We start from the raw sequence: 23992 nt of genomic DNA, 5'->3' as shown, positions 1-23992 counted from the left end.
GTCACGCAAAATACTTAATAAGTAACATTTCCCACATGTCTACTTTACATCAGCACAATTTTGGAACCAAAATTTTTTTTTGTGACGGAGTTATAAGGGTTAAAAGTTGACCAGCAATTTCTCATTTTTACAACACCATTTTTTTTTAGGGACCACATCTCATTTGAAGTCATTTTGAGGGGTCTATATGATAGAAAATACCCAAGTGTGACACCATTCTAAAAACTGCACCCCTCAAGGTACTCAAAACCACTTTCAAGAAGTTTATTAACCCTTCAGGTGTTTCACAGGAATTTTTGGAATGTTTAAATAAAAATGAACATTTAACTTTTTTTCACACAAAATTTATTTCAGATCCAATTCGTTTTATTTTACCAAGGGTAACAGGAGAAAACAGACCCCAAAATTTGTTGTACAATTTGTCCTGAGTATGCTGATACCCCATATGTGGGGGTAATCCACTGTTTGGGCGCATGGCAGAGCTCGGAAGGAAAGGAGCGCCATTTGACTTTTCAATGCAAAATTGACTGGAATTGAGATGGGACGCCATGTTGCATTTGGAGAGCCCCTGATGTGCCTAAACATTGAAACCCCCCACAAGTGACACCATTTTGGAAAGTAGACCCCCTAAGGAACTTATCTAGATGTGTGGTGAGCACTTTGACCCAACAAGTGCTTCACAGAAGTTTATAATGCAGAGCGGTAAAAATAAAAAATCATATTTTTTCACAAAAATGATCTTTTCACCCCCAATTTTTCATTTTCCCAAGGGTAAGAGAAGAAATTGAACCCCAAAAATTGTTGTGCAATTTGTCCTGAGTACGCTGATACCCCATATGTGGGTGTAAACCATTGTTTGGGCGCAGCGCAGAGCTCGGAAGGGAAGGAGCGCCATTTGACTTTTCAATGCAAAATTGACTGGAATTGAGATGGGACGTCATGTTGCGTTTGGAGAGCTCCTGATGTGCCTAAACATTGAAACCCCCCACAAGTGACACCATTTTGGAAAGTAGACCCCCTAAGGAACTTATCTAGATGTGTGGTGAGCACTTTGACCCAACAAGTGCTTCACAGAAGTTTATAATGCAGAGCCGTAAAAATAAAAAATCATATTTTTTCACAAAAATGATCTTTTCGCCCCCATTTTTTTATTTCCCCAAGGGTAAGAGAAGAAATTAGAGCACAAAAGTTGTTGTGCAATTTGTCCTGAGTACGACGATACCCCATATGTGGGGGTAAACCACTGTTTGGGCGCATAGCAGAGCTCGGAAGGGAAGGAGCGCTATTTTACTTTTCAATGCAAAATTGACTGGAATTAAGATGGGATGCCATGTTGCGTTTGCAGAGCCCCTGATGTGCCTAAACATTAAAAACCCCCACAAGTGACACCATTTTGGAAAGTAGACCCCCTAAGGAACTTATCTAGATGTGTTTTGAGAGCTTTGAGCCCCCAAGTGTTTCACTACAGTTTATAACGCAGAGCTGTGAAAATAAATTCTTTTTTTTTTTCACAAAAATGATTTTTTAGCCCCCAGTTTTGTATTTTCACAAGGGTAACAGGATAAATTGGACCCCAAAATTTGTTGTCCAATTTGTCCTGAGTATGCTGATACCCGATATGTGGGGGGAACCACTGTTTGGGCACATGACAGAGCTCGGAAGGGAAGGAGCGCCATTTGGAATGCAGACTTAAATGGATTGGTCTGCAGGCGTCACGTTGCATTTGCAAAGCCCCTGATGTACCCAAACAGTACAAACCCCCCACAAGTGACCCCATATTGGAAACTAGACCCCCCAAGGAACTTATCTAGATGTGTTGTGAGAACTTTGAACCCCCAAGTGTTTCACTACAGTTTATAACGCAGAGCCATGAAAATAAATTCTTTTTTTTTTTCACAAAAATGATTTTTTAGCCCCCAGTTTTGTATTTTCACAAGGGTAACAGGAGAAATTGGACCCCAAAAGTTGTTGTCCAATTTGTCTTGAGTATGCTGATACCCGATATGTGGGGGGGAACCACTGTTTGGGCGCATGACAGAGCTCGGAAGGGAAGGAGCGCCATTTGGAATGCAGACTTAAATGGATTGGTCTGCAGGCGTCACGTTGCATTTGCAGAGCCCCTGATGTACCCAAACAGTACAAACCCCCCACAAGTGACCCCATATTGGAAACTAGACCCCCCAAGGAACTTATCTAGATGTGTTGTGAGAACTTTGAACCCCCAAGTGTTTCACTACAGTTTACAACGCAGAGCCGTGAAAATAAAAAATCCTTTTTTTCCCACAAAACTTATTTTTTGGCCCCCAGTTTTGTATTTTCCCAAGGGTAGCAGGAGAAATTGGACCCCAAAAGATGATGTCCAATTTGTCCTGAGTACGCTGATACCCCATATGTTGGGGTAAACCCCTGTTTGGGCACACGGGAGAGCTCGGAAGGGAAGGAGCACTGTTTTCCTTTTTCAACGCAGAATTGGCTGGAATTCAGATCGGATGCCATATCCCGTTTGGAAAGCCCCTGATGTGCCCGAACAGTGGAAACCCCCCAATTATAACTGAAACCCTAATCCAAACACACCCCTTACCCTAATCCCAACAGTAACCCTAACCACTCCTCTAACCCAGACACACCCAACCCTATTCCCAACCGTAAATGTAATCCAAACCCTAACCCTATCTTTAGCCCCAACCCTAACTGTAGCCCCAACCCTAGCCCCAACCCTAGCCCTAACCCTAGCCCTAACTCTAGTCCTAACTCTAGCCCTAACCCTAACCCTAATGGGAAAATGGAAATAAATACATTTTTTAATTTTTTTATTTTTCCCTAACTAAGGGGGTGATGAAGGGGGGTTTGATTTACTTTTATAGCGGGTTTTTTAGCGGATTTTTATGATTGGCAGCCGTCACACACTGAAAGACGCTTTTCATTGCAAAAAATATTTTTTGCGTTACCACATTTTGAGAGCTGTAATTTTTCCATATTTGAGTCCACAGAGTCATGTGAGATCTTGTTTTTTGCGGGATGCGTTGACGTTTTTATTGGTAACATTTTCGGACACGTGACATTTTTTGATCGCTTTTTATTCCGATTTTTGTGAGGCAGAGTGATCAAAAACCAGCTATTCATGAATTTCTTTTTGGGGAGGCGTTTATACCGTTCCGCGTTTGGTAAAATTGATAAAGCAGTTTTATTCGTCGGGTCAGTACGATTACAGCGATATCTCATTTATATCATTTTTTTTATGTTTTGGCGCTTTTATACGATAAAAACTATTTTATAGAAAAAATAATTATTTTGGTATCGCTTTATTCTCAGGACTATAACTTTTTTATTTTTTTGCTGTTGATGCTGTATGGCGGCTCGTTTTTTGCGGGACAAGATGACGTTTTCAGCGGTACTATGGTTATTTATATCAGTCTTTTTGATCGCGTGTTATTCCACTTTTTGTTCGGCGGTATGATAATAAAGCGTTGTTTTTTGCCTCGTTTTTTTTTTTTTTTTCTTACGGTGTTTACTGAAGGGGTTAACTAGTGGGCCAGTTTTATAGGTCGGGTCATTACGGACGCGGCGATACTAAATATGTGTACTTTTATTGTTTTTTTTATTTTATTTAGATAAAGAAATGTATTTATGGGAATAATATTTTTTTTTTTTTTCATTATTTTGGAATATTTTTTTTTTTTTTTTTTACACATTTGGAAATTTTTTTTTTTACTTTTTTACTTTGCCCCAGGGGGGGACAATACAGATCGGTGATCTGTCAGTTTGCATAGCACTCTGACAGATCACCGATCTGCGAGAAGTGCAGGCTGCTTCACAGTGCCTGCTCTGAGCAGGCTTCTGTGAAGCCACCTCCCTCCCTGCAGGACCCGGATCCGCGGCCATCTTGGATCCGGGTCTGGAGCAGGCAGGGAGGGAGGTAAGACCCTCGCAGCAACGCGATCACATCGCGTTGCTGCGGGGGGCTCAGGGAAGCCCGCAGGGAGCCCCCTCCCCGCGCGATGCTTCCCTGCACCGCCGGCACATCGCGATCATGTTTGATCGCGGTGTGCCGGGGGTTAATGTGCCGGGGGCGGTCCGTGACCGCTCCTGGCACATAGTGCCGGATGTCAGCTGCGATATGCAGCTGACACCCGGCCGCGATCGGCCGCGCTCCCCCCGTGAGCGCGGCCGATCGGGTATGACGTACTATTCCGTCCTTGGGAAGTAGGGCCCACCCCACATGGACGGAATAGTACGTCTAATGACAGAAAGGGGTTAATAAAGCCATGATGGACTACGCTGTACCACGCTATGAGCTACCCAGTTGACAATTCTTTTGCGAGAAAAGCCATCCCACCCCTCCACCAGCATGTTAAAGACCACATTGTCCTTTCATTCTGTCAATCTGTGAGTCCAAAGGTACACCTGACAACAGACACATGGAGCGGTAGGCATGGCCACGGAAGGTTATGTGTCCTTTGTGGCACAATGGGTTAATGTATTGGATGCATGGTCCACACAGGGGACAGCCTGGTAAGTCTGTCTGCAGTCCCTAATTCAAGTTGTCCTCAACTGAATAAAGCTGAGCTTCTACCTTCTGGCTCTGATTAATTTTTTTTTTTTTTTTTAAATTGCTGGATGGGGCCTAATACCTCTGTTTGCTGCTCCCTGGTGTTTGTCCTCAACTGAATAAAGCTGAGCTTCTACCTTCTGGCTCTCATTAAGTGCTGTTTTTTAAAAAAAATGGTGTTTCCGGCCTACTAACGGTGTCTGCCCCTGCCTGGTGTTGTCCTCAACTGAATAAAGCTGAGCTTCTACCTTCTGGCTCTGATTAATTGCTGTTTTTTAAAAAATTGGTGTTTCCGGCCTACTAACGGTGTCTGCCCCTGCCTGGTGTTGTCCTCAACTGAATAAAGCTGAGCTTCTACCTTCTGGCTCTCATTAAGTGCTGTTTTTTAAAAAATTGGTTGTTCCGGCCTACTAACGGTGTCTGCCCCTGCCTGGTGTTGTCCTCAACTGAATAAAGCTGAGCTTCTACCTTCTGGCTCTGATTAATTTTTTTTTTTTTTTTTTTTAATTGCTGGATGGGGCCTAATACCTCTGTTTGCTGCTCCCTGGTGTTTGTCCTCAACTGAATAAAGCTGAGCTTCTACCTTCTGGCTCTCATTAAGTGCTGTTTTTTAAAAGATTGTTGGTTATGGGCCTACTAACGGTGTCTGCCCCTGCCTGGTGTTGTCCTCAACTGAATAAAGCTGAGCTTCTACCTTCTGGCTCTGATTAACTGCTGTTTTTTAAAAAATTGGTGTTTCCGGCCTACTAAAGGTGTCTGCCCCTGCCTGGTGTTGTCCTCAACTGAATAAAGCTGAGCTTCTACCTTCTGGCTCTCATTAAGTGCTGTTTTTTAAAAGATTGTTGGTTATGGGCCTACTAACGGTGTCTGCCCCTGCCTGGTGTTGTCCTCAACTGAATAAAGCTGAGCTTCTACCTTCTGGCTTTCGGCCTATACTATCAGATATTAAACTGCATTTGGCCTACTAGTGTGGTTGGGCCCTTGAAACAGTGTCTGCTGCTCTTGGGTTTGCTACTCCACTGAACAAAGCAATGCCGCCTGTTTAGTCCTGTTACCAATTTTGAACTGCATTTAGCCTACTTTATTCTTTGGCCCTATATCTGTTTCCTCCTCATCCTGCCCATTGCCCAGCCACTGCTAGATGAGTCTGCTGGTACATTGACCTAGACCACTACATTCCCCTTGCACTCTACACAGCCAGAATCTGACCCTGCTGAAAGTAAGGTTCCCCTTCCCGCATGTTATACCACCTTACACAGGGACAAAGAGGAAGGTGCAGATGAAAGTGCAGGTTCCTTCATCAGGTGGGGGGGCATACTCGTTGGCGACGTCACTGGCACAGGGCCCCTCAGAGTACGCAAAAGTGTCGCTGCTGGTTGGAGGCGCCCCCGCCATGCAAACACACCGCCGTACTTTGAGGGGCCCTGTGCCAGTGCCAATGTGAACAAGTGGGCCCCCCCCTGCTTGCTCAGGATCACAGCACTTGCAACGTTGAAATACTTACCTCTCCCTGCTCCACCGCCGTGACGTAGTCCGCGTTTCCTGGGCCCACGAAAAACTTGAGCCAGCCCTACTCCCCCCACAACTTTTGCCAAATGACCCCCAATTTCCTATGCCCAACTATTATTATAAAGTTGACAAGCTTCAGAAACAAGAATGGATGTTTTTGGCATTAAAATGGGCACTGTAGGTGTTTTCCTGGCCTCCACTCACTGCCGACTATGATGTTCTGTTTGATGAATTCTGTCATGAATCACACTCTTTGAGTATCTCCAGGCTCTTTATTCACATCATGCCTCAACCTCCATTACATGAATCAAGTGAACAACAACATCCAACAAGTTGCAAACAAAGAATATAGAACACACATAAAAGTAGTGAGACCCCTAGAGGCCACATGAACATATAACATATTGCTACATCCTTTCTCTTTTAACTGGAGGAACAATAAAAGATACTAAACTAAAGTATACTATGACAAAGTTAGAAATTAACCTAGTACGTCCAGTTAGATATAATCTTTGAGGTGCGCCGGCTTTTTGCTAATTCTGCCAGCTCTGGTAATATAAGATGTGTCCCTTTCTACATCTGGTACATCTGGTAGTTCTTCTGATATTGTCTGTCTCTGGCCAGAGTCCTCACCCTGATGATCAGCTGTCACTGTTGGTGCCTGACTTGTACTTTCTGCCTCGTTGTCTTGGGTGTCTGGATACTGTTCAAAAGGCCATGAATCATCTCTTTCTCGCGTTTTCCTCAAATGTCTCCGATTCCTCCTTAGTCTTCTTCCGTCGTCTGTTAGAATTTCGTAGGACCGAGGTCCCAGTTTCTGGACAACCTTTGCCTTTTGCCAGCGTTTGTCAAATGTGCTGCTTGGCTGCAGCCGAATGTTGTCATTTCTCTGGAGCTCAGGCAGATCCTTTGCCGATTTATTGTAATAGAAAGCTTGCCTCGCTTGATTCTTCTGTAATTTAGCTTCGATGTTTCCCATCAGCTTTGGCTCTAACAGATGACACGCAGTTGGTACAAGTGTCTTTGTACGCCTACTCATGAGCCTCTGTGCCGGACTGCTGTCTAGGCCTTGGGTGGGTGTGTTTCTATGATCCAGTATAGACAGATATACATCAGCACCCGCCTGGTTAGCTTTCTGCATGAGTCTTTTGGCCGTTTTTACTGCTGACTCTGCTTTCCCATTACTCTGAGGATATCTCGGAGAAGACGTCTGGTGTTCAAATTGCCACTTCTTACTGAAAGTTTTGAATTCTTCCGACGTAAACTGTGCTGCATTGTCAGAGAAAACGATATCTGGAATGCCATACCTGGCAAAATGGGCCTTGAGTTTTTTAATCACTGTTCTCGCCCTTGTGTCCTGCACCAAATCAACCTCCCAGAAGTTAGAGAAATAGTCCACTGTAATCAGGTATTCTTTGTCATTCCATGTGAACAAGTCTGTTCCTATTTTTGACCAAGGCCTATGTGGAATTTCATGAGGTTGCAATGTCTCCTTTGGTTGCTTATCATTGCAGGATGCACATATTTCACATTGTGCTATGTAATTTTTTATGTGGTCATTCATTCCTGGCCAATAAACTGATTCTCGTGCACGACGTAGGCATCCTTCCATGCCTAAGTGAGAAGAGTGCAATGTTTTCAATATGTCTCTTCTGAGAACTTCAGGTATAACAGCCCTGTCTCCTTTAAAGATGATTCCTTGCTGCACTGACAATTCATCTCTTATGTGGAAGAATGGTGAGACTTCCCTCGGAGCATGCTGCTTGTATTTTGGCCAGCCCTGCAAGATGACAGTTTTTAAACTCTGGAGACTTTTATCCTTCTCTGTAAAAATCTGGATTTGCTTGACCTTTTCTTTTGACACTGCAAGGTAGTTACACATGTTGATGGTTTCAATGTCTTCCTCCTCATCCTTTGTGCTAGGAAGGTAAGCTCTGCTTAGCGTATCTGCAATCAGTAAGTCTCTTCCTGGACAGTACCCGATGTCAACATCATATTTCTGAAGTCGCAACAGCATGCGCTGTAGTCTCTTTGGGGCATTTAGTAATGGTTTCTTTGTAATGCTCTCCAATGGTTTGTGATCCGACTGCACTGTTACCCGTCGACCATAGGTGTACTGGTGAAACTTCTCCATCCCAAATACCACAGCCAGTAGTTCCTTCTCAATCTGCGCATATCCCTGCTCTGTTGTTGTAAGGGCTCTGCTTGCAAATGTAATTGGCTGTTTGTTCTGCATTAATGTGGCTCCAAGGCCTTTTTCCGAAGCATCACATTGTACCACCACTTCTCGATCTGGATCGAAATACTTTAGGGTTGCTGTATCTGCAATGGCATTCTTTACTGCTCGGAAAGCAGTCTCCTGGCTTTCTGTCCATTCCCAGCGCACATCTTTGTGGGTTAGCTGTCTCAGTGGCTCACACATGTCTGACAGATGTCTGCAAAATTTTGAGAGATAATTCACCATGCCCAAAAATCGTTGTACTCCAGAAACATCAGTAGGGGTAGGCAAATCTTGTATTGCTCTCACCTTTTCAGGATCCACTCTGACCCCAGTTGAAGTCAGTCGATGACCAATATAGGCCACTTCTGTCATTTTCAATTTGAATTTGTCCAAATTCAGCTTTATGTTTTTTTCTCTGCATCTGACCAAAAATTGTATCATCTTCTGATCGTGATCCTTGACTGCAGATTCCATATTTTCACCTTCTCCCACTATCAGGATATCATCCGCTATTGTCTTCACTCCAGTAAGTCCTTCCAAAGCCTGCATCAATTTCTGCTGGAATATCTCTGGAGCAGGTTTTAGTCCCATGGGCATTTTCAGCCATTTAAAGCGTCCAAATGGTGAAGAAAATGTTGTCAATAAACTTGAATCTTCAGTCAGGGCCACATGCCAGAATCCATTTTTTACATCACATACAGAAAATATTTTAGCCTTTGATAAATCTGGTAGGACATCATCTAATGTTGGCATTGGGTAATGGTTTCGTTTCAGCGCCTTGTTGAGTGGCTTAGGATCAATACATATTCTTAACTTGCCCGATGGTTTCTGCACTATGACCAAACTGCTGATCCAATCTGTGCTCTTATGGACTGGTGCTATCATGCCTCTTCTCTGTAGATCTTGCAGTTCTACTTTCAGCGGTTGCATTAAAGCTACAGGCACTCTTCTTGTGGGTAATCTGGTGGGCTGCACTGTGTTGTCAATTTCTAGCCTATATTTACCTTCAAAGCACCCATCACCTTCAAATACATCAGCATACTCTGCTTTTATTTTCTGCATGTCCAAGTTGTGCTCTGCATTTAGTTTTGGATTTTGTATATTCTGGGCAACTTCAACAGACATAATGTTCTGAGACTGTACTTTTATTAAGTCCATTGCCTGAACTGCTTTTACTCCCAGTAATGGTACATGGTTACCACCCCGTAACATGGTAAATTCAACTCTATAACTCTTTCTGTTACATGGGTTTCGTATTTTTAGCTTACATGTCCCCATTGGTTTCAGAACACTTTTGTTGTACATCACCAGTACCTTGTCAGTTGGCTCAATAGAAACCTGTTTGTTTAGCAGATCACATGAAATTACATTGCAGCTTGCTCCACAATCCAGCTGAAATCTAATGGGCTTCTCATCCAACAAGAATGTTGCATAAAGCTGCTTGGCATCCTTCACTACTGACTGCCCGACTACATTGACTTTCTCTGTTGTAGACTGCATTTGTAGCCATGTAATGTCCTCTGCACTGTCAGTTTCTGGTGTCACAGTGTGGAGCTGTCTGTACTGTTTGCCTCTTCCCTGCCTGCAGACAGCAGAGGAATGATTCTTCTTGCCACATGACCTGCAGGTTTCCCCATATGCTGGACACTTGGTTTTGTCTCTCTCATGTCTTTTCCCACAATACTTGCAGTGGACAGTGTTTATAGGGTAGTCTGGTCCTGTCTTTCCTTTCTCAGTAATCTTTCTTTGAGATGACTGTCCGTTATGCCACACACCATTCTGTCCTTGATTAGACTGTCCCTGATCTCTCCAAAGCCACATGTTTCTGCCAGTCTCCTCAGCTCTGTCAGATATCTGTCCACATTTTCACCATCCTCCTGATGTCTTGTGAAAAACTTATCTCTTTCCACTGTCTCATTCTTCTTTGGGTCACAGTGTTTATCAAATGCCTGCCCAATGTCTGCTAGGAGGAGGTTGTCTGTGTATGGGAGCAAGGTGTGGGCTAATTCTCTGCCATTTTCCCCAATTAGGTAATAAAACAGCTTTACTTTCCATTTGTCGTCAGTGGGGCCCACAGTCAGATCCACATACAGTGTAAACTCTTCCTTCCAATGTCTCCAGGTCTGGGACAGATTACATGAAGTGACATCCAGTCTCTGAGGGGGCTTCAGACCAGTCTCCATTTTGCTGTACTGTCAGGGAATCTGTACTTACAGTTGCAGTGATCTGTGCAGTTCCAGCCTCATATAAGCTCTGAGAATTTGTAGGTTCTGTGCCCGGCTGCCACCATGTTCTGTTTGATGAATTCTGTCATGAATCACACTCTTTGAGTATCTCCAGGCTCTTTATTCACATCATGCCTCAACCTCCATTACATGAATCAAGTGAACAACAACATCCAACAAGTTGCAAACAAAGAATATAGAACACACATAAAAGTAGTGAGACCCCTAGAGGCCACATGAACATATAACATATTGCTACATATGCTTCCCCATTGACTTGCATTGGGTTTCGTGTTTCGGTCGATCCCCGACTTTTAGTGATAATCGGCCGACTGCACTCGACTCGACTCTGGACAAAGTCGGGTTTCACAAAACCCGACTCGATCTTAAAAAAATGAAAGTCGCTCAACCCTACCCAGGAGCAACATCTGAGCTCTCTGTCCAGAAAAGCGCAGTGCTGGGAACAGCTATGATCCTGCACAGAATCCTCAAACTTGCAGGCCTCTGGTAGAGGACCCAGGAATGAGAAAGGACAAAAAAGACCACTCCCATGGGGGGTGAGAAGGAAGTTTTTTTAAATATATATATATGCATGTAAATATGCATACTGTGGCAATAATTTTCACACAATGAGTTTTGGATGATTCATTTTATTCATCGCTCAATCCAAAAAGGTTAATAACCCTGAAATGTGAAAATATTTAAGAAAGCAAAAGTGATGTTTTGTGTTTCTTAAAAGAATATCTGTCTGTGTAGAATTATTGTGCATCTACAAGAAAAACCCTCATTTTCCTTTGTCAATTGTTTATTTTTATCTGTTAAGGTCAAAATAATAACTAAACATGTAAAAATGTACAAAAATATATTTCTGATATTTAAAAAATAATATCAGTGACCAACATAGTAATATAGCCACCCTTCTTTTAATAACAATCATAAGCTCCATCCATAGAGTCTGTCAGTTTTTTAATCTTGAAAAAAATGGAAAGTATGTGGTCTGTATCTGCGCTGCCAGGTGGTGAAGAAACATTAAAAAAATGTTTAAAGTTTTGAACTTTCTGGATAACACCAAGAACAGCCTGGATGTGACTGTTTAACTCCACCATACATCTCCCATTTAAGAAGGGTCCACAAGTTCTCAGTAGGGTTTAGGTCAGGTGAGGAAGAGACCATTTCATTATTCTTTTAGCTGTAAAGCCTTTACTGGCAGCCAAGCAGTGGAGATTTCCATGCTGCGATGGATCATTGTCTGGCAGAAAAATCCTAGTTTTCTTGAAAGATGCAGAGTTTTTCCTGTACCACTACTGGAAGAAAGAGAAAGTGTCGTCTAAAAACTGACAGTAGGTTGGGGAGATGATTTTGAGTCCATCTTCAACCCGAAAAGGTCCAACTAGTTCATCTTTAGTAATAACAGCCCAGAAAAGTGCCCACCTTCACCTTGATGGCATCTGATTAGACGTGTAGCAGCACAATGACTCAAATCCCACCAAGGAAAACATCTGCAAGGAGTTTGAATGTTCTCCCCGTGTTTGTGTGGGTTTCCTCCCACACTTCACAGACATACTGACAGGGAATTTAGATTGTGAACTCCAATAGGGACAATGCTGCTGATGACTGTAAAACGCTGTGGAGTTAATGGCGCTATGTAAGTGACTAAAATAAATAGGTGGAGGTCTGTGCATGGCCCCTCCGTCTCATCTGTCAAGAGATATTCTGATCACATCAGTCCATAAAACCAGTCTTGACATTTCACGTTCTGTGTAGTGATAGGTTTCAGCCTTCCTTACCTTGGCCATGACACTGAGCTCCTTGAGCTCCAGAGAGGTTGCAGTTCTGGAATATGACAGTGTAAGGCCGGCCTCACACTCAGCGTATGTAAATACGGTCCATTTTTTACGGCCGTAATACGCAGAAAAGTCGCCAAAATAGTGGTCCGTATGTCATCCGTAGGCAGGGTGTGTCAGCGTATTTTGCGCATGGTATTCTCCGTATGTAATCCATATGGCATCCGTACTGCGATATTTTCTCGCAGGCTTGCAAAACCGACATCTAATGGATTTATGTGCTCAAATGTTTGTTAAAACATATATACAGTATACACTCACCGGCCACTTTATTAGGTACACCTGTCCAACTTCTTGTTAACACTTAATTTCTAATCAGCCAATCACATGGCGGCAACTCAGTGCATTTAGGCATGTAGACATGGTCAAGACAATCTCCTGCAGTTCAAACCGAGCATCAGTATGGGGAAGAAAGGTGATTTGAGTGCCTTTGAACGTGGCATGGTTGTTAGTGCCAGAAGGGCTGGTCTGAGTATTTCAGAAACTGCTGATCTACTGGGATTTTCACGCACAACCATCTCTAGGGTTTACAGAGAATGGTCCGAAAAAGAAAAAAAATCCAGTGAGCGGCAGTTCTGTGGGCGGAAATGCCTTGTTGATGCCAGAGGTCAGAGGAGAATGGGCAGACTGGTTCGAGCTGATAGAAAGGCAACAGTGACTCAAATCGCCACCCGTTACAACCAAGGTAGGCCTAAGAGCATCTCTGAATGCACAGTGCGTCGAACTTTGAGGCAGATGGGCTACAGCAGCAGAAGACCACACCGGGTACCACTCCTTTCAGCTAAGAACAGGAAACTGAGGCTACAATTTGTACAAGCTCATCGAAATTGGACAGTAGAAGATTGGAAAAACGTTGCTTGGTCTGATGAGTCTCGATTTCTGCTGCGACATTCGGATGGTAGGGTCAGAATTTGGCGTAAACAACATGAAAGCATGGATCCATCCTGCCTTGTATGGAGCATCTTTGGGATGTGCAGCCGACAAATCTGCGGCAACTGTGTGATGCCATCATGTCAATATGGACCAAAATCTCTGAGGAATGCTTCCAGCACCTTGTTGAATCTATGCCACGAAGAATTGAGGCAGTTCTGAAGGCAAAAGGGGGTCCAACCCATTACTAGCATGGTGTACCTAATAAAGTGGCCGGTGAGTGTATATATATATATATATATATATATACAGTGCCTACAAGTAGTATTCAACCCCCTGCAGATTTAGCAGGTTTAATAAGATGCAAATAAGTTAGAGCCTTCAAACTTCAAACAAGAGCAGGATTTATTAACAGATGCATAAATCTTACAAACCAAAAAGTTTTGTTGCTCAGTTAATTTTTTATTTAAATTTTAAACATAAAAGTGTGGGTCAATTATTATTCAACCCCTAGGTTTAATATTTTGTGGAATAACCTTTGTTTGCAATTACAGCTAATAATCGTCTTTTATAAGACCTGATCAGGCCGGCACAGGTCTCTGGAGTTATCTTGGCCCACTCCTCCATGCAGATCTTCTCCAAGTTATCTAGGTTCTTTGGGTGTCTCATGTGGACTTTAATCTTGAGCTCCTTCCACAAGTTTTCAATTGGGTTAAGGTCAGGAGACTGACTAGGACACTGCAACACCTTGATTTTTTGCCTCTTGAACCAGGCCTTGGTTTTCTTGGCTGTGTGCTTTGGGTCGTTGTCTTGTTGGAAGATGAAATGACGACCCATCTTAAGATCCTTGATGGAGGAGCGGAGGTTCTTGGCCAAAATCTCCAGGTAGGCCGTGCTATCCATCTTCCCATGGATGCGGACCAGATGGCCAGGCCCCTTGGCTGAGAAACAGCCCCACAGCATGATGCTGCCACCACCATGCTTGACTGTAGGGATGGTATTCTTGGGGTCGTATGCAGTGCCATCCAGTCTCCAAACGTCACGTGTGTGGTTGGCACCAAGGATCTCGATCTTGGTCTCATCAGACCAGAGAACCTTGAACCAGTCAGTCTCAGAGTCCTCCAAGTGATCATGAGCAAACTGTAGACGAGACTTGACATGACGCTTTGAAAGTAAAGGTACCTTATGGGCTCGTCTGGAACGGAGACCATTGCGGTTGAGTACGTTACTTATGGTATTGACTGAAACCAATGTCCCCACTGCCATGAGATCTTCCCGGAGCTCCTTCCTTGTTGTCCTTGGGTTAGCCTTGACTCTTCGGACAAGCCTGGCCTCGGCACGGGAGGAAACTTTCAAAGGCTGTCCAGGCCGTGGAAGGCTAACAGTAGTTCCATAAGCCTTCCACTTCCGGATGATGCTCCCAACAGTGGAGACAGGTAGGCCCAACTCCTTGGAAAGGGTTTTGTACCCCTTGCCAGCCTTGTGACCCTCCACGATGTTGTCGCTGATGGCCTTGGAATGCTCCTTTGTCTTTCCCATGTTGACCATGTATGAGTGCTGTTCACAAGTTTGGGGAGGGTCTTAAATAGTCAGAAAAGGCTGGAAAAAGAGATAATTAATCCAAACATGTGAAGCTCATTGTTCTTTGTGCCTGAACTACTTCTTAATACTTTAGGGGAACCAAACAGAATTCTGGTGGGTTGAGGGGTTGAATAATAAATGACCCTCTGAAAAGACTTTTCACAATTTAAAAAAAAAATAAACAAAGAAATAACATTCTTTTTTGCTGCAGTGCATTTCACACTTCCAGACTGATCTACAGTCCAAATGTCACAATGCCAAGTTAATTCCAAATGTGTAAACCTGCTAAATCTGCAGGGGGTTGAATACTACTTGTAGGCACTGTATATATATATATATATATATATGTCATTGAGACACATATATATATATTCTGTATTTATATTTAATTCAGCGCGATATATGTGAAAAGCCGGTAATTCAATTGCCGGCTTCTCATTTCTCCTTCCCAAACCCGACAGGATATGAGACATGGTTTACATACAGTAAACCATCTCATATCCCCTTTTTTTATGCATATTCCACACTACTGTTAGTAGTGTGTATGTGCAAAATTTGGGTGCTGTAGCTGCTAAAATAAAGGGTTAAATGGCGGAAAAAATTGGCGTGGGCTCCCGCGCAATTTTCTCCGCCAGAGTGGTAAAGCCAGTGACTGAGGGCAGATATTAATAGCCAGGAGAGGGTCCATGGTTATTGGCCCCCCCGGCTACAAACATCTGCCCCCAGCCACCCCAGAAAAGGCACATCTGGAAGATGCGCCTATTCTGGCACTTGGCCACTCTCTTCCCACTCCCATGTAGCGGTGGGTTATGGGGTAATGAAGGGTTAATATCACCTTGCTATTGTAAGGTGACATTAAGCCAGATTAACAATGGAGAGGCGTCAATTATGTCACCTATCCATTATTAATCCAATTGTATGAAAGGGTTAAAAAAACACACACACTTTATTAAAAAGTATTTTAATGAAATAAACACACAGGTTGTTTTAATATTTTATTGCTCTCTCAATCCACCTGAAGACCCTCGCTCTGCAAAATAATAAACCAACAATATACATATCTTCTGTTGATCTGTCATGTCCCACGAAGTAAATCCATCTGAAGGGGTTAAATCATTTTACAGGCAGGAGCTGTGCTAAAGCACTCGCTCGTGCCTGTAAACCCCGGGTGCTGAAAGGAAAGCTGGGTGATCTGTACTTACATTGAGTCGCGGTGAGGCGCCCTCTGCTGGACGAACTCATATGAACTCGAGCGTGGGAACTTTTCCAAGGCTCCAGTTCATGAGGACATCCAGCAGAGGGCACCTCACCGTGACTCAATGTAAGTACAGATCACCCAGCTTTCCTTTCAGCACCCGGGGTTTACAGGCACGAGCGAGTGCTTTAGCACAGCTCCTGCCTGTAAAATGATTTAACCCCTTCAGATGGATTTACTTCGTGGGACGTGACAGATCAACAGAAGGTATGTATATTGTTGGTTTATTATTTTGCAGAGCGAGGGTCTTCAGGTGGATTGAGAGAGCAATAAAATATTAAAACAACCTGTGTGTTTATTTCATTAAAATACTTTTTAATAATGTGTGTGTGGTTTTTTAACCCTTTCATACAATTGGATTAATAATGGATAGGTGACATAATTGACGCCTCTCCATTATTAATCTGGCTTAATGTCACCTTACAATAGCAAGGTGACATTAACCCTTCATTACCCCATATCCCACCGCTACACGGGAGTGGGAAGAGAGTGGCCAAGTGCCAGAATAGGCGCATCTTCCAGATGTGCCTTTTCTGGGGTGGCTGGGGGCAGATGTTTGTAGGCAGGGGGGGCCAATAACCATGGACCCTCTCCTGGCTATTAATATCTGCCCTCAGTCACTGGCTTTACCACTCTGGCGGAGAAAATTGCGTGGGAGCCTACGCCAATTTTTTCCGCCATGTAACCCTTTATTTTAGCAGCTACAGCACCCAAATTTTGCACATACACACTACTAACATTAGTAGTGTGGAATATGCAAAAAAAAAAGGGATATGAGATGGTTTACTGTATGTAAACCATGTCTCATATCCTGTCGGGTTTGGGAAGGAGAAATGAAAAGCCGGCAATTGAATTACCGGCTTTTCACTAACACCGCTGCGTATTTCTAGCAAGTCACACTGCTGGTCCGTGTGGAATCCGTATTTTTCTCGCCCCATAGACTTTCATTGGCGATTTTTTTTGTGCAATACGGTGACAAATGCAGCATGCTGTGATTTTCTACGGCCGTACAAGACCGTATATTACGGATGCGTAATATACGGCAGATATGAGCTGGGCCATAGAGATTCATTGGGCCGTGTGTAATGCGAATTTTACGGACGTAGTTTATGCGCTCATACGTCCGTAAAACTCGCTAGTGTGAGGCCGGCCTTACAAGGTGGTGGGGACTCTCACATGCCTTATCTCTCCTGGACGCTGTTCGCATGGTTACATGCGGCACCTCATTGTTATTGCTGTGATATGTGCTCGTTACTCAGCGAATAATGAGCCGTGCTCGATGTAAAATTCAAATCCCCACCCCGCATTTTGGCGCCTGTTACGCAGCCATTAAGCATGTGAGGATTGCATGTGAGTCACTGTAATGTTGTAGCCATCTGATTGGCTGGCCATGTGATATTATCAGGGATTATAAATGAACAGATGCCGCCTGGCTCAGCACACTGACGACATTTCACAGCTCTGCGACACTTCGTATTGGAGGGAGAGAGTGCTTGTCTACACCTGTGTGTGCACAGTATAATGAATCAGAGGCCAGTATTGTTGATACTGGTGCTGAAGCTGAGCCATCATACTAATGCAGCGCCCCAGAGTTCTGGTCGTTGCAGTACTGACGCTCCGCCACTAAGGGGAGTGATGGTACGTCTGATGGCACTTAAGGAGTTCACTTGACCAGGTATCACAGTCACACATTACACTTCACACTCTGGCTACCAGGGGGAGCAAAGGGTTCTATGATTAGGCCACTCCTCACAATCTGGTAAAACTGGGGGCCGGATAGGAAGTCAGAGAGAAGCTGACTGGATTTTGCCCAGGCAACACCTAGTGAGAGAAGGGGTTGCTTGGGAAGATTCAGGGGGGTCCCTGTCAGGGGTGGGATCCTGACAGAGGCCTAGCGAAAAGGACAGATCGTTACGGAACCGCGCCTGCACTTCATTGCGGCGGTATCTCAAGAAAGGATAAGAAGCGAGGTTTATTGTGGAGAAGTGAGAAACGAGATCACAGCACAAAGGAGGATAGAACCAGTAGGAGTCGTACCCCGAGATCGGCAACATCCTACTGAGGCGCGTAGCCGGTGGCCGGAACGCCGAGGAAGTATTGGGCTCCACGCATTACTTCAAACAGCGGCAGGGCAGTTGACTTTAGGTTGGCTGTCTCACCTAAATCACCTAAGCAGACAACGGAGGCAATTGTGGGAGAGGTGCTTCTCTAGGGTCCCAGAATAACTCCAGGCCTACCCCGTCATACGGGTGCGTCCTAGCCATATCATCTGGAGGACGGAGAGAGAAAGAACATCAGAAACAGATACAACAGTTGTGAGGACTATCCCGTGGTGTTCAGCAGGGAGGTACTACAACACCCAGGCGCTAGAAGGTAGGCACGGATTTCCACCTGCAAAGGGAACTCTGGATGTGCCTTCGGACCGGCCGGTCTCAGCCAGCCCTGTTAGCAGTGCTCTGGATTGTGGATCCCGAAGCCTTCAGTAAAGAGGTAAAGAGACTGCAACCCTGTGTCCTCGTTATTCATCGCACCACGCACCAGCATCACACCTTTCATTGGACGCCCCTTAGCAGGGTCACGGACCGGGTCTAGCCACCGTGACAACCCCAGGACCGAGACAGAGAGGCCCGGTACCAAGTACCCCGCGGCCCTGCATCTGGGGGCGCTCCACTAACAACCCTTCTAAGGTCTAGTCTTTTGTAGCACATAAAATCTGCATATAGCCTAGTGAGGGAGAGCAAGTCGCAGGAGCAGGGACAATGACAGAATCCAGTCTGTAGACAGGGATTAGGCCTGTGCTGTTCGTTGGCAAATTTGTAGCTGCAGCTTTTTTTGAGGGGCTGAAAAAAATAATACATTTTGATCCATCAAGTATTATGTGCTTTGAGGTCCTATTTGTGTGTTACATAACACCCAAAAATCATTGAAACATTTTCCTGGGATACATTTCTCAGCCATACACTATTCCATAGTGTGAGGTACATTTCTGTGATCTTTAAAACTGAGAACAAGCTTTTAAAAATTTCGTAGGAATCCATTTGTCATCCATACAATGTTACATGGCCTGTGAAAATTTCTGTGATCTATAAAACTGAAAAAAGGCTTGAAAACATTTTTACGGATAGAATTTGATTGTCATTCATACACTTTTGCGTTCTTTCTGCTACATTACGGTGGCGTAAACTCCCAAAAACTGCTTTAATTTCTGCAGGTGACCTTTTTTTTCTTTTATCAAAATAAACTTGGTTTCAAGAGAGCTAGCAATTACAGAATGCGTAAGGCATGTGTTAAAGGGAACCTGTCACCCCCCCCCAGTCATTTCAAACTAAAAGAGCCACCTTGTGCAGCAGTAATGCTGCATTCTGACAAGGTGGCTCTTTTAGTTCTGAGTGCTGTAACTAGAGAAATAATCCGTTTTTTAATTTGTCAGAAATACCTTGTCTTCAGTCAAGGAGGCCTGCGTTGCCCCCCTGCTTCAGACGCCACACAGCTGTCACTCAAATCTTCTTGGCGCCGCCTCCTCAGCGCTGTTTTGAAAATAGCCGGCGCCTGCGCTCTTTTTTCCTGCCTGGTGCAGGCACAGTGATCGTTGCCCGTCTTTCCTCATATGCAGTCTCGGTGACTGCGCCTGTGCGGCCGCCCTGCTTGTGAATCCCAGCCCCGCAGTGACTTATGATTTATTCACATTGCGGGGCTGTGATTCCTCATATGCAGTCACCGAGACTGCATATGAGGAAAGACGGGCAGCGATCACTGCGCCTGCACCAGGCAGGAAAAAAGAGCGCAGGTGCCGGCTATTTTCAAAACAGAGCAGAGGAGGCAGCGCCTGGTGCCAAGAAAATTTGAGTGACGGCCGTGTGGCGTCTGAAGCAGGGGGGGCAATGCCGGCCTCCTTGACTGAAGACAAGGTATTTCTGACAAATTAAAAAACAGATTATTTCTCTAGTTACAGCACCCAGAACTAAAAGAGCCACCTTGTCAGAATGCAGCATTACTGTTGCACAAGGTGGCTCTTTTAGTTTGAAACGACTGAGGGGGGGGGGGTGACAGGTTCCCTTTAAGGGTTGGGGAAGTGAAAGAGCTGATGATGGTTCACGCAGATGCCAAGGACATGGGGAAGGTGTGACAATGCCTGTTGCAGGAGTACAAGAAACATGTCCATCCATGACACATAGGTTCCTGTCCCACTTTGCACGGAGGCATGGTAAACCACTTCTAAAGCCAGAGCACTGCAAACAGGTGGTCGGTTGGATAGCAGATAATGCTTCCAGCAGGCTTGGCAGCACCCAATCTTCTACACGGTCCAGTCTCACCAGCCTAAAGTCTAGATCACTTAATTCTCCTCCATGTTAATTCCTCCCTCCATGTTGAGCTCTTTATAACATTATTTCTTGATTATGACCTTTCAACGGCCACAAGAACATGACGGTGGGGAACGGCAAATTTGGATTAAGGAGGATGATGAGACATAGATGCTGCTAAGTCTTGTTGTTAAGTCACAAAGTCAGGAGAACCAGGGTGTAAGGACTCTGGATTTCTTGTTCATCTGTGGTGCTTTATTTCCATTTTCCAAGATGGCGTCTGCTGCCTCGAATCTGCTCATGTGATCTGACTTCCCTGTCTTTATAAGCCTGGCTTGCCTCCTACTCCTTGCTTGTGTATTCTGCCTAAATCCCTGGCTTGTGCTGCAAGAGACTTCCGCTCTTCAGATACTCCGGCTCTGCCTTCTCAGCAAACCTTCTCACCTCTCAGAGGTTCTGGTGCTACAAGCTGTTTTTGCCTGTTACTCTGCATTCATCTCCTGCCTGCTGGGTCATGTAAGCTCATCCTGCTACAGCTAATCTTGTTTGGAGATATCATCTGCAAGGGGCCGCACAACAGATCATCGCAATTTAGAGTTCCTCAAATCTGCTAAATTTCTGTCTCCACGTCAGGCTCGGTGGAATTTATTTTTAAACCAATTTAACTTTATTTTGTACCGTCCAGGTTCACGTAATGAGAAGGCTGATGCTTTGTCCCGAATTCATTCTGCGGATTCCGTACCTGGAATCCTGTCCAAGACCATTCTATTGGATGCCAACTTCATCTGAGTAATCCATGATTCAGATCTATGGACAGAGATCAAGGAGGCCTATGATGGTGATGTATTTCTTGCTAACCCACCTGTGCATATCAATCGTGTCCTTAAAGGAGGCTTGTGGTTCCGTGACCAACATATCTACATTCCTGAGGCCGTACGTCTGCAGATCCTCAAGTTGGTACATGACTCCAAGTTGGCTGGTCATAGGGGGTACAGAAGACACAAGAATTCCTGAGCCGATTTCTCTGGTGGCCAAGTTGCCTGTAGGATACTAAGGACTATGTTCTCTCTTGCGAGGTATGTGCTCATCTCGTCCATGTGGCTTAATCTCTATGGACTTCATTGTGGATCTTCCTACTTCTGGTGGCATGAACACGATTCTAGTGGAGGTTGATCGTCTGACTAAGGCTGCTCATTTTGTTCCTTGTGCCGGCCTCCCCTTGGCTAAGGAGACTGTGAACTTGGCAATACAGAATATTTTTCGGCTGCATGGGGTCCCAGATGAAGTTATCTCTGACTGTGGAGTACAGTTCACTTCAAGATTCTGGAAGGGGTTTTGTTCTACGCTTAATATTGATGTTCGTCTTTCTTCCGCATATCACCCTCAGACAAATAGTCAGACCGAGCGAACCAATCAGACTCTGGAGCAATATCTACGATGCTATGTCTGCCGTCTTCTTGATGACTGGTTGGAACTGCTTCCTTTAGCGGAATTCTCCTACAATAATTCTCAGAATGCCTCCACTATGGTAACGCCTTTCTTCGCTAATCTAGGTTATCACCCAAGCATCTTTCCTAGATCTCCAATGGATGTTCCAGTTCGGCGGATAGATTTCGAAAGCCGGCACCCATGTTCAAGGTAGGAGATTCAGAATGGTTATCCACTAAGAATCTAAGACTGAATGTTCCTTCACAGAAACTGGGATAGAAGTTCATCGGTCCTTTCAAGATCAACGGTATCGTGAGTTCTGTGGCCTGCCATCAAAAGCTGCCAAAGACTATGAAGGTACACCCAGTATTTCATGTCTCTCTATTAAAGCCTGTTTCTCCTAATAGCTTTCAAGGATGCATTGTGCCCCCTCCATGACCCGTACTGGTTGATGGGCAAGAGCAATTCTTGGTGGAGGAAATCATTGATTCAAGGATCCACAGAAATCGTCTTCAGTATCTTATAAGATGGCAGGGATTTCCACCTGAGGAGGACTCTTGGGAACCCGTTGCTAACATCTGTGCTCCACAGAAGATTACTCAGTTCCATCAGAGACACATAGAGATACCAGGCCCGGGATCGTCCTGAGGCCGCTGTTAAAGGGGTCCGTGGCACAGTGGTTCCCTATACCATGTCCGTGACAACATGCAGAGTGAGGCCAGCAGTGCTGAAGGGGAGAGACTGGCAGCACCAAAACAGACAGGAAGAGGCAGAAGTGTGACCAGAGGGACAAGGCGGACAACTGTTCTGCAGAGCCCTGACATACGTGCATTTCTTTGTCAAAGAGTTAAGTATTTCCCAGTTTGGGACTTTTTTAAAGAGAGTTCTGAGAATGGCCATTTGTAACCTGTGCCATGCCAAGATAAGAACAGATATGACTACTAAGAATCTAACCACCACCAGCATGATCAAGCACATGTCATCTTAGCACCTGACTCGGGCCGAAAACCTGGGTCCACGATTGATGCCATCGGGTGACACCACTGCCTCTTTCCCTGTGATAGGTGCTTCCCGATCCCCCTGTCCAAAACACTGGCGCAGATGCCTCCGGCATCCGAAACTTCCAAATCCTTGTCACAGCCCAGCGTACACCTCTCCCTACCTCAGGCCTTAGAATGAAAAAGAAAGTTCCCAGACACCCACAGGCCCAAATACTAAACTGGCACATTTCCAGGCAGCTTGCCTTGAAAATGTTGCCATTTAGGTTGGTCGACACAGAGGATTTACGGCGACTAATGGAGGCAGCCGTCCCTCATTACTCAGTCCCCAGCTGCCACTTAATCTCCCCGTGTGCCGTCCCCGCCTTGTACCAGCACTTGTTCAGGAACATCACCCTTACCAACCCACTTAATGGCATTGTACACTTAACAACATGCGTGGACAAGTGCCTGTGGCCAGAGACGCTACATTTCCCTGACGGCATACTGGGTGTAACAACCCTGCTGGCATCACTACATGGCCTCACATCCCCCACCTGCTTTTCACACAAACTCATTCACTTCTCCGGTCCATGCTCTGAGTTCGCTCTGCTGCCAGCTCCATGCTGTGTGCCTCATTTCTGCTGCTTGCTCTGTGCATGCTCTGTCTGTGTGCATAGGGGGGTGGCGCTAGCAGTTCCTGTGTCTTATTGAGACTGTGTGCACCTTGCTAAGGTGTCCCCAGCCAATTGCCATGAGGCTTCCTGTATTTAAGACATCCCCACCCATTGGTGGGGGCCTGTGCAAGTTACTCTCTCAGTCAGTTCTTAGCTGCTCAAGTGGGATCAGCAGCCACAGCCAGACACCACCCTGGAGTGGTAGCTTTCTGCCTCACAAGTCTGAACTCACCATCAGAGGCTACAGCGAACACCAAGGAAGCTACTTAGTTAAGCCCTTTCCAGGGTAGTCTGGTGTGTGGTCCAGTGGGGCCACTCCCACGCATGCCCACGCCAACCCGTCTGGGAGCGAGCATAAGAGTTTGCACAGGCCATGGTCCCCATTGAGTCTCATGTGCCTTCGCTCTCGGAGCAAGATGAACTTTCTTCTTGCCAGTATTGGCCTCCGAGGGAAATGTTTACTCGGTCTGAAATCCAGTCCTTCACTGCTCCACCCACAATTATCATCTCTAATGAGCTGTTTGATTGACTTCAAGCCTGCACTCCTAATGATGA

Source organism: Ranitomeya variabilis, chromosome 4, assembly GCF_051348905.1.
Source record: "Ranitomeya variabilis isolate aRanVar5 chromosome 4, aRanVar5.hap1, whole genome shotgun sequence".
Classification (NCBI taxonomy): Eukaryota; Metazoa; Chordata; class Amphibia; order Anura; family Dendrobatidae; genus Ranitomeya; species Ranitomeya variabilis.
The sequence above is the reverse complement of the archived record's forward strand: the minus strand, read 5'-3'. Positions refer to the sequence as shown.